The 10,407-nt window shown below is 36.7% G+C and overlaps 1 pseudogene; it reads left to right on the forward strand.

Moving 5' to 3' along the window:
- The first annotated feature begins 4,401 nt into the window (after nt 1-4,401).
- On the forward strand, nt 4,402-6,134 carry LOC132019151 (60 kDa heat shock protein, mitochondrial-like; annotated as a pseudogene).
- Nucleotides 6,135-10,407: the final 4,273 nt, after the last annotated feature.

Below are 10,407 nucleotides of genomic sequence, written 5' to 3' on the forward strand. Positions count from 1 at the left end.
AATTGCACTCCTGGGTATTTACCCCAAAGATACAGATATCGTGAAAAGAAGGACCATCTGTACCTCAATGTTTATAGTATGGGCATTTTAATAACATTAATTCTTCCAATCCATGAGCATGGAATATCTTTCCATTCTTATCATCTTCAATCTCTTTCATCAGTGTTTTATAGTTTTCAGGATACAGGTCTTTAACCTCTTTGGGTATTTTATTCTTTGGTAGAATTATAAATGGAGTTTTTTTTTTAAATTTCCGTTCTGCTCTTTTGTTACTGTTAGTATATAGAAACACTGTTTACATATAGAAACACTACCAAATTTTGATACTGTGCTTTTATTTCAATTATACTAGTTATATTTATAGAAGGTAGCTTTTTAACCTCAAGGGAATAAAAACATTTAAATTGGTATCTATTCTCTATATTTTATTTTTAAATTATAACTTACATGAACATTTCTTGTTTTTCCCAAGTAGAATTTCTACCTGTAATTGTTTATCTTTCACTTGCAATTTTTTGAATTATTAAGAAAAGTAGTTTAAGACATCATTAAACCTAGATATTTCAACTGCATAAAAATTTACACTTTTACTCCTTTTTGAGTTTTGGAATGTAACTGAGTATGAAAGGAAGGTTGTCTATTTTTTTTTTTTTTTAACTTGGGATCTCATTTTGCTAAGTGAGCATATTTCGTAACTGTAAATAATTTGCTATGCTTTGCAATGAGCCACTTTCAGCCTTTGTGGTTTGTATGTGGCCTTCGAAGGCATCCTGGTAGGACAGTCACTACACTCCTAAAAGAGGCTATAAGTCAGAGTGTAGGGTCAGCATGGTGCCATTTTAAAGATTTTATTTATTTGATAGAGAGAAATCACAAGTAGACGGAGAGGCAGACAGAGAGAGAGAGGGGAAGCAGGCTCCCTGCTGAGCAGAGAGCCCGATGCGGGACTCGACCCCAGGACCCTGAGATCATGACCTGAGCCGAAGGCAGCGGCTTAACCCACTGAGCCACCCAGGTGCCCCTTAAATAATGTTTGTACAATCTGTTGACTTCTTATGGATTACATAAAAAAAAAAAAAAGTCTGGCATAGAGCAGGTGAGTGTCAATTTACTTTACTCTGATGTTGCTGAAGTTACAGGGCAGTCAGGGACAAAAAATAAGAGTAAATATCTAAAGTGATAAAAGAAAGTCACAGAGACATTCCCAACTTTTCTAGGTTTTATTGCTACTATTTATAACTTATATCTAAAACAAAACAGCCTCAACTAGCTGCTTCTGACTAATTCCATTTTTTTCCTTTAGGAACTTTCCAAAATGCTTTAAACAAAACAAAACAAAACAAAACAAAAAACCTCTACTAATATTTTGGTAAAGTTTCCTAAAATACACCTAAGTCAGAAGGCTTATTGTGGCTTAATGCCAATTCTTAATATAGTAACAAATAATTGAAGTTCATTGATTTAGTCATTCAATAATGATTTTTGAACACTTATTATGAGTCACATTTGTAGTAGGAACACAATGACAGGGTGGTATGGAGGGAAATGAGTGTATGTCATATGTCATATCAAAGGAAGCCCTTGTAGGGACTAAATTGTTTTTTTACCTGTTCCATTACACATGCTAACTGTGCTTAATATGTTGTATTTTCTGTTTTTACTGGAAATAACATCTCCTGGGAGAATAAAATGTAAAAATAATGAGACTGCAGAGTTATAATAACATACATGGCAACAAATAGAAATATTTTTTAATAGATTTTCTCTGCCCAATTTTTGAAATCACATCCCTCTCCAGCAACAAAATTTCTCTTACCCACTTTGTGTCTTCTCAATTTTCAGAGCATAATTTTAAAGATCATCAAAAATTGAAAACCAAGAAAAATATCAAGTCCTTTAATTTGCCTTTACGTAAAAGTAAGGAAATTTCAGCGCAATGTATTTAAGACAACATGCCTTTGAAATATTTTGGAAATTAACATATAACTGGCCTTGTGGAAAGGACTGGGGCTGCTCAGTCAGTCTAAGTCTGGTGCCTCTGAGCAAGATCAGGAGCTATAAGGTAGTTGCCCTGTGACTTACACTGCTTTGTTGGTTTTTTTTTGAAAATCAAAGTATTTTTCCTTGTTTGCAAATGAAGGGTACATGCTGAGAGAAAGCTGTGAAAGAGTTTGGGCTGTGGTAGGAGGTGTTTTAGGCACCTAAAAAGATAAATGAAGAGATGGAAAAGAGAACTTTAAGAACACGGAGTACAAATGAGATAAATCATGAGAATCTGTTCAAAGAAAGAAATACTGAAGGAACAACAGCAGGAAGAACAGAACCTGAGTCTCCCACACATTCACTCTGGCCCAGCTCCAGTCAGATACACAGTGAGCACATTTGATATAAAGTTTTGAGAGGAATAATAAAAGTGAGGAGAATATCAATAATTCAATATGTGTAGAGCCAAAAGAAAAAGTTAAAATAAAAACAAAAAATCAACAATACTTATTTTGCCTTTTCCTACCACAAAGGCTATCTGAAGAGACCTTTTAAAATGGGAAAAAAGTGGGAGAAAGGGACCTAACATTGGTTATCATTTGTGTGGTACAGAGTACCACATGCATTATATTCATTATATTATTTAATTTCTCAGACAACTCTGAACTGCAGGTACTATTTTCCCCCTAGTTTTATATAGGATAAGTGAGGCTCAGGAGATTTTCATGTGTCTTAATACAGTAAGCTGGATTTCAAATGTGTCTAATGATGAAGTTAATACTACCACTCAATACAATTCTATAGCATTCTACTTGGAATATTTGGTGGAAATACTCAGTACTCAATCTGACTCGTTTTTCCTGACATCTATACTAAAAAATACATCCACCCACATGAAAATACATATTTAAAATAGCACAGCATCATGAATATCAAGCTCTAAGTTGTTTGCTGGAAACTCCATATGCTATGGCAGGTTAAGGATGAGAGAGTTAACATAGGCTGAAGTTATATTACAGAGTATTCATGGATGAGTAACATGGACAGATAAAAATCTGGAGCAGGACCAAATGAGCCCTAGAGAAACTAAAGAGGGAAATTCTACATAATGAGTTATGTTAGTCTTTTTTTTTTTTCTTAAGTTTATTTTCTTTCTTTTTCTTTGTCTTTTTTTTTTTTTTTAAGAGTTTAGATATTTATTTGACAAAGAGGGAGAGAACACAAGGAGAGGGAGTGGTAGGCAGAGGGAGAGAGAGAAGCAGGCTCCCCTCTGAGCAGGGCTCCATCCATGGACCCTGAGATCATGACCTGATCCTAAGGCAGATGCTTAACCCACTGAGCCACCCAAGCGCACCCTCATGTAAGTCTTGATCAGACCACATGAATTGTGTTATTTCAGTTTTTGAAACCGAAATATCAATATTTACTAGAGCTAATAAATCTCTACCAATATAATTCAGAAATTGGTTCATTCATTTGTAAATTGAACTTCTATTGAGCACCTACTATGTGGCAAATCTATGTAAGCCAAACAGAGTATAATCATGATTAAGGACTTGAGACTGACTATTTTAGCCATCAAGAAACACACTCTCTAGTGAGGGAGATGGGTAATTAAACCTAACTATTGTGAAATGTGTTTAATACAATATTAGGAATATGAGGGACAGAAGCAGGAAAATGTTTACTCTTATCATGGAAGGCTGAATTAAAGTCTGCATAGTTTTGATAAGAATAAAATAAATGCTGATTTCTACATTCCTTAAAGGTCTTATAATTACCTGTATGCTTCACTGGTAGTTAATGTTGACCTGAATGATAAGCATCAGAGGAATCTTGCAAAAGGAATTTTTTAAGTAGAAATTCAAAGAAATTTGAAGAAACTTTTGTAATCTGATACTCCCTACATACCCCTTCCCCTTTGATTACTAAGCATATAAGAACGAGCCTCACACAGTAAAAAGTGCAACTCTTTCTGCCCACAGGTCCTGTCTCTGTGCTACTTAAATAAGGTTAGTGAGTTGCACTGTAAGCATCTCAAGAAAATTTTCTTGAAAATTGCATTAGAGGACCCCATATCAAGATCACCAAAGAGAGATATTAACTAATTTGTAGGAAGTTAGGGACAATTTTTTTTGGAAAATATATATAGATATTAGATACTTACCTAGATTTTTCTTTTCTTTCTTTTTTTTTTTTTTAAGATTTTATTTGACAGACAGAGATCACAAGTAGACAGAGCAGCAGGCGGTGGGGGCTGGGGGGAGCAGGCTCCCTACTGAGCAGAGAACCTGATGCAGGGCTTGATCCCAGGACCCGGAGATCATGACCTGAGCCAAAGGCAGAAGCTTAACCCACTGAGCCACCAGGTTCCCCCTAGAGATTTCATAGTGAAATTGTTTCTGTCAAATTAAGATGATGGCAAAGAACCCTCTACTTACCTCCAATGGCCTATCTCACTCTCTACATGCCCTGCCACTGCCCTCACAAGTACTTCTGTTACCCACAGTTTTTCACCAAATTAGGCCAGTGTTCAGAGCACTGGCTCCTCATCTCACTTAGGGCTATGCCAAAGGCATAAAATTTGGTGCAAACGCTTGAGCCTTAATGCTTTAAGGTATAGACCTTTTAGCCAATGTTGTAGCCCTTACTATGGAGCCAAAGGGAAAAACAGTGATTACTGAACAGAGCTGGAAAATCCCAAAGTAACAAGAAATGTTGTGACTGTCACAAAGACAATCGACTTAAAAGATAAATATAAAAATAGTCGTGCTAAACTTGTTCTTTAAGATGTTGCCAATAACAATTTTGAAGAGACTGGGGATCGCACCACTACCACTACTGTCCTGACACACTCCACTGCCAAGGAAGGCTTTGAGAAGATTAAAGGTGCTAATCCTGTGGAAATCAGGAGACCTGTGACGTTAGCTGTTGATCCTGGAACTGCTGAACTTAAGAAGCAGCCTTCATTGACAATCCCTGAAGAAATTGCTCAGGGTGCTATGATTTTATAAATGGAGACAAATTGGCAACACCATTTCTGATGCAATGAAAAAGTTTGGAAGAAAGGGTGTCATCTCAGTAAAGGATAGAAAAAACACAAATGATTGTGTTTAGAATAATAGAAATATTATATAGAATAATAGAAATTACTGAAGGCATGAAATTTGATCAAGGTTATATTTCTCTACACTTTACTAATACATCAAAAGGTCAGCAATGTGAATTTCAAGATGCCTGTATTCTATTCAGTGAAAAGAAAATCTCTAGTGTTCAGTCCATCATACCTGCTCTTAAAATTGCCAATGTTTCCTGTAAGTCCTTGGTCATAATTGCTGAAGATGTTAATGGGGAAGCTCTGAATACACTTGTTTTGAGTAGGCTAAAAGTTGGTCTTCAGGTTATTGCAGTCAAAGCTCCAGGTTTTGGTGACAATAGAAAGAAGCAGCTTAAAGACATGAGTATTGCTCCTGGCAGTGCAGTGTTTGCAGAAGACCTGACCTCACAACTTAGATAAAGTTGGAGAGGTCTTTGTGACCAATGATGATGCCATGCTCTTAAAATGAAAAGGTGAGAAGACTCAAACTGAAAAATGTATTCCAGGAAATCATTGAGCAATTAGATATCATAACTAGAAAATATGAAAAGGAAAAGCTGAATGAATATCTGGAAAAACTCGGATTAGTTTTGTTGAAGTCTGGTGGTATACGAGCTGCTGTTGAAAAAGCATTGCTCTGGGAGGGGGTTGTGCCCTGCTTCACTGTATTCTCACCTTGGGCTCAATAACTCCAGCTAATGAAGATCAAAAACCAGTGTAGAAATTAAGAGAACACTCAAAATTCTTGCAATGACCATTGCTAAGAATGCAGGCGTTGAAGGATCACTGATAGTTGAGAAAATTATGGAGAGCTCCTCAGAAGTTGGTTATGACACTATGCTTGGAGACTTTGTGAATATGGTGGGAAAAGGAACCATTGATCCAAATAAGGTTGTAAGAATTGCTTTCTTGGATGCTGCTGGACTGGCCTCTCTGTCCAGTCACTGAAGCTATAGTCACTGAAATTCCTGAAAAAGAGAAAGACCCAGGAATGGGCAGAATGGGTGGAATGGAAGGTTGTATGGGAAGTGGAATGTTCTGCTTCTCAGAATAGTGCTTTACCTTTATTATGTTTTTTAATAAAGATTGTATTTATTTATTTGAGAGAGAGGCATAATTGCAAGAGAGAGCATGAGTGGGGAGGAGAGGGAGAAGCAGGCTTCCCACTGAGCAGGGAGCCTGTCTTAGGCTTGATCCCAGGACCCTGAGATCATGACCTGAGCCAAAGGCAGATGCTTAACAGATTGAGCCACTCAGGTGTCCCAGTGCTTGAGAGGTGCCCCAGTGCTGAACTGTGAGAGGAAGCTCACGACACTCCTCCTCAATGATAACTTCTGAGAAGCCAGTTGAAGGAAATGACTGAAGAAAAACCTGGCTGTTATTTAAGAAAAATCACCCTAACCATCAGTTACTGGTTTGAGTTGACATCATATAATGGTTTACCACTGTCATTGTTCATACTGATAGGGCAAAACTGTACTCTAAGATGGCTGACCAAACCAACAAAGGAATTGCAGTCCCTGTCTCAAAGCCCTTCCCTGTTTCCCAGGTACACCAAAAGTACCAAGTATGTGGAAGTAGAAGGGTATAAATCCCCCTCCTTTTTTTTTTTTTAATATTTTATTTATTTATTTTGACAGGCAGAGATCACAAGTAGGCAGAGAGACAGGCAGATAGAAAGAGGGAAGCAGGCTTGAGCAGAGAGCCCAATGTGGGGATCCATCCCAGGACCCTGAGATCATGACCTGAGCCGAAAGCGGAGACTTTAACCCACTGAGCTACCCAGGTGCCCCTAAATCCCCCTCCCTGCTTGTGCTCGGGGCTAAGACCTTTGGAGAGCAACCTCCTCTGAGTCCACTGGTGTTAAATAAACCTCCGATCCTCCAAAGTCTCTGAGTGCCACTTGGTTCTTCCAGGATCCAGTCCAGGTTTGGCAACAACCCCTAAGGAAAATTTATTTCATATTTTTGAATAAAAAGAAATTTTCACATTCCTGATAACTGAGTGCAAGAGCCATGTACCAATGTACTGCTTTCAACTTAAATCACTGAGGCACTTTTACTACGATTCTGTTAAATTCAGGATTTTAGTGCTTACCATAACCAGATGAAAAGTAAAGAAGTCTTTCTGTGGGGAGTATGAATAATTGTATACAAAGTAGAGAAATATCCAATTATGTGACAACCTTTGTATAATAAAAAGTTGCTTTAAGTATTAAAAAAAAGTGATGAAGAAAAACATTCCTGATAAAGATTTTAAGAAGGAAATTGGGGAATTCCTAGGTGAAAAATACAAATGTGCTTTGAATTCATTCTCTGCCATTTAATGACTTTGAAATCTTGGAATAATTTCTTAACTTTGAATTTCAGTTTTCTCATCTATTAAATAGTTATAATAAAATCCTCTACAAAAGATGTTTGTGAGAAATAACCAATATGAGTCCACTCTGGTCTGAAAACGTGATGATCATTTTTCTCCATGCCTCAGATGTCCTGTGAGTCTAACCTTCAACACTGAGAAGTGCTGAAACCTAAAACTTATTTGAAAATTCTGTTGGCTACTACTGATATACTCAATCGACCGTAGTTCTGATTTAGCATGATAATTCCTTTGCTCTTGGGCGGGTCCTTCTAAAACCGTTAGATTCAAGTAATAGCCTATGTGAATGTTTTGCATGTCACATACAAATAGTCACATCACACATCTTGTTTAACTTTAGCATCCCTGTATTAAGAGATGTCACAATACACCTACTTTGCTCTAGGAACTGGTGTTGTGACAGCTGAGATACATAAATTCTACAGCAGAGTGAAGAGCTTATGGTACTCATTTGCATGTCAATACCCAAATTTTGCTTCTTCCTCGTTTTTATTGACAATGATTGTGTCTAGCTAATGGCAACAACCTGAAAAACTTGCACATCTTAATGAGTTCTCTAAATGCTTTGTTAGAGTTACAGATTAAAATAAAATTTTAATCATGTATCTGCCTAAATGGTATAATAATAATGATGATGATTAAGGATCCTAGCTTGCTTTTTGTCCTACAAAAAGAGTTTGACATCCATAGGAGGGGGTTAAAAAAAAAAAGATAGAGAAAGAGACAACTTCTTTAATTTCTTTATTGGCAGTTTTTATTGAAATCTTAGAGTGTTAGGAAACCTGGAAATCTGCCAACTTTCTTTATAGTCAGTATGGTTTAAATTTTATATTGTACATGTGCAAGTTTGTCTTGACAAAATCACATCTTTATAAAACTTCACCTATGAACAGTGCTTTGTTTATCAGATGTGTTAATGTCAAAATTATAGAACTGTGCTATAGGTAAATAATGAGTGAATCCAAGAATACTAGGTGGACAACTCTATAATCTGATACCTGTTCCCAGCATGTCATTATTTAATACTTCACTGACCATAGATTTGGCACCTTCTCCCCTATTTCTTAGTTTCTGCCCTGCATACTGCAGTAAAATGATCTTCCCTCCTTGCCTATGTTAAAGATCATTGTATAAGGTAATGAATTGATGCATGCTTTAAATTTTGTCACATAAGACATGCTAAATTTAGTTAGTATCTTAAAGTCAAAATAGATACTCACTGTAATTGTATAATAAGATAGCAAATTTAATGCAAAATTAACTGTACACATAGTAATTTTAAATGTAAAGATAAACTTACAAATAATTTTAAAAACTCAGTGAGGAATCCTCAAAGTTAACAAAAATAAAATTTAAAGATCAAGTTAAAAAGTATCTTTTCTAATTGGGCTGGTTAAATTATATTAATAGCTGCCAAACAATTTGACAAGAAAGAGGAGGGGGGAAGAGTACCCCAGTAATGTTCTCAAGGAATTATCAGTCATATTTTTATTAAAGGATATTGCTATTAAACTTTTGTCTGTTTTGCCCTGAAAACAGAACAATGGTTGCAAAGTACATCTCCATTCTAAGGAGAGGGGCTATATTATTTTTGTAGTTTTTCAAAGCAAAATTAAAAAAAAATGAGTTTTGAGATTCTTAAGCCAACATCTCAACATCCAACTTTAGTATGCAAGGTGAAATTAAACAGACCTTCTCCACCCCCACTGACAAGCCCTAGAGTGAGGCATAAAGAGATGTCTTCACTCCCCTTAATCGGGATTGGCAAATGTATTTATATAACTGGGGCCCAAGGGTTCAAGCCACCTGGCTCCATGGGTCCCAAACAGACTAGGATGAGCCACTGATGGCTGATAAAATCCACAGGCAGAGAGACAAGTCATGGTAAAATCAGAAAGGGACTGATTTCAGTGAAGCCAATACCAGGGAGACAGTGGACTAACATCTCAAATACTGTCTCCAAAGTGTTAAAAATACTTCTGGTTTATATAAGGAAAGTGTGCAATAAAGGTGTGTGCGTACTGGCAGGTAGGCAGTAAAAGTCAAGTAGATAATTTTCTTAGGGTCAGTCATACAGGGTCTTACTGGCATCAGGGTAGTCGCTATTGAATGAGGGGATAGTTTCTCTTTCCATCACAGGATATTTTACCCTCTGGATCTTCTGCCAGTTAAAAATAGCTGAAAGAAGAACTCAGAAAGTACATACTGAGGTCCAAATGGAGGTAGCTGAAGTCCTCTTTCATTTACTGAAGTTTTGAAAATGGAAATCATGTACTCCCACACAATTTATTATATGCCTAATCACATTATATACCTTTCAGCTATATTCACTAACACGATTTTATTACTCCACTTTTTCAAACTAACATAACTACTTCAAGTTTCTCAGAAAGATAAAAAGTTGCCAATATCTCTACTGTTTATTATAGATAACAGTAGATATCCCACCATCACAGTGACTCTCTCCTTAATCAAAGACGCATGCAGATCCTCTTAGCCCTCTGCCTGCCAGGCCGACTTTGGGCTCTGTCCTTGGCCCTTTGGTCCAGTTTTAGCAAGAATCTTGTTGAGTCATTTAGCGAAAAACCCCTTACCCTGGGTATCTGATCTCCTCTGTATCTGATCAAGTTCCTCATCCCCCACATAGAATATCTTATCACTCTGGCCTGCCGTCATCAAGAATCCCATCAAGTCGGTTTAGCCAGAATCTTCCATACCCCTGATATTTCCTCTTGGTAATTTTTCATCCACAGACCTCCACTCTGATCCTTGCCTATAAACCCCCACTTTTTCTTGCAAATTCTAATCTGTCTCCCCTGCTGTAAAAACCTCACCATAATAATCTTTCTTTAATAAAGTTTCCTTTATCATCTTTAACAAGTATCATGAAAAGTTTACTATAACACCTTATTTTAAGAGCAAACTTCAATCTATATACTATAGATAAC

The sequence above is a fragment of the Mustela nigripes genome, chromosome 1 (assembly GCF_022355385.1).
Source record: "Mustela nigripes isolate SB6536 chromosome 1, MUSNIG.SB6536, whole genome shotgun sequence".
Classification (NCBI taxonomy): Eukaryota; Metazoa; Chordata; class Mammalia; order Carnivora; family Mustelidae; genus Mustela; species Mustela nigripes.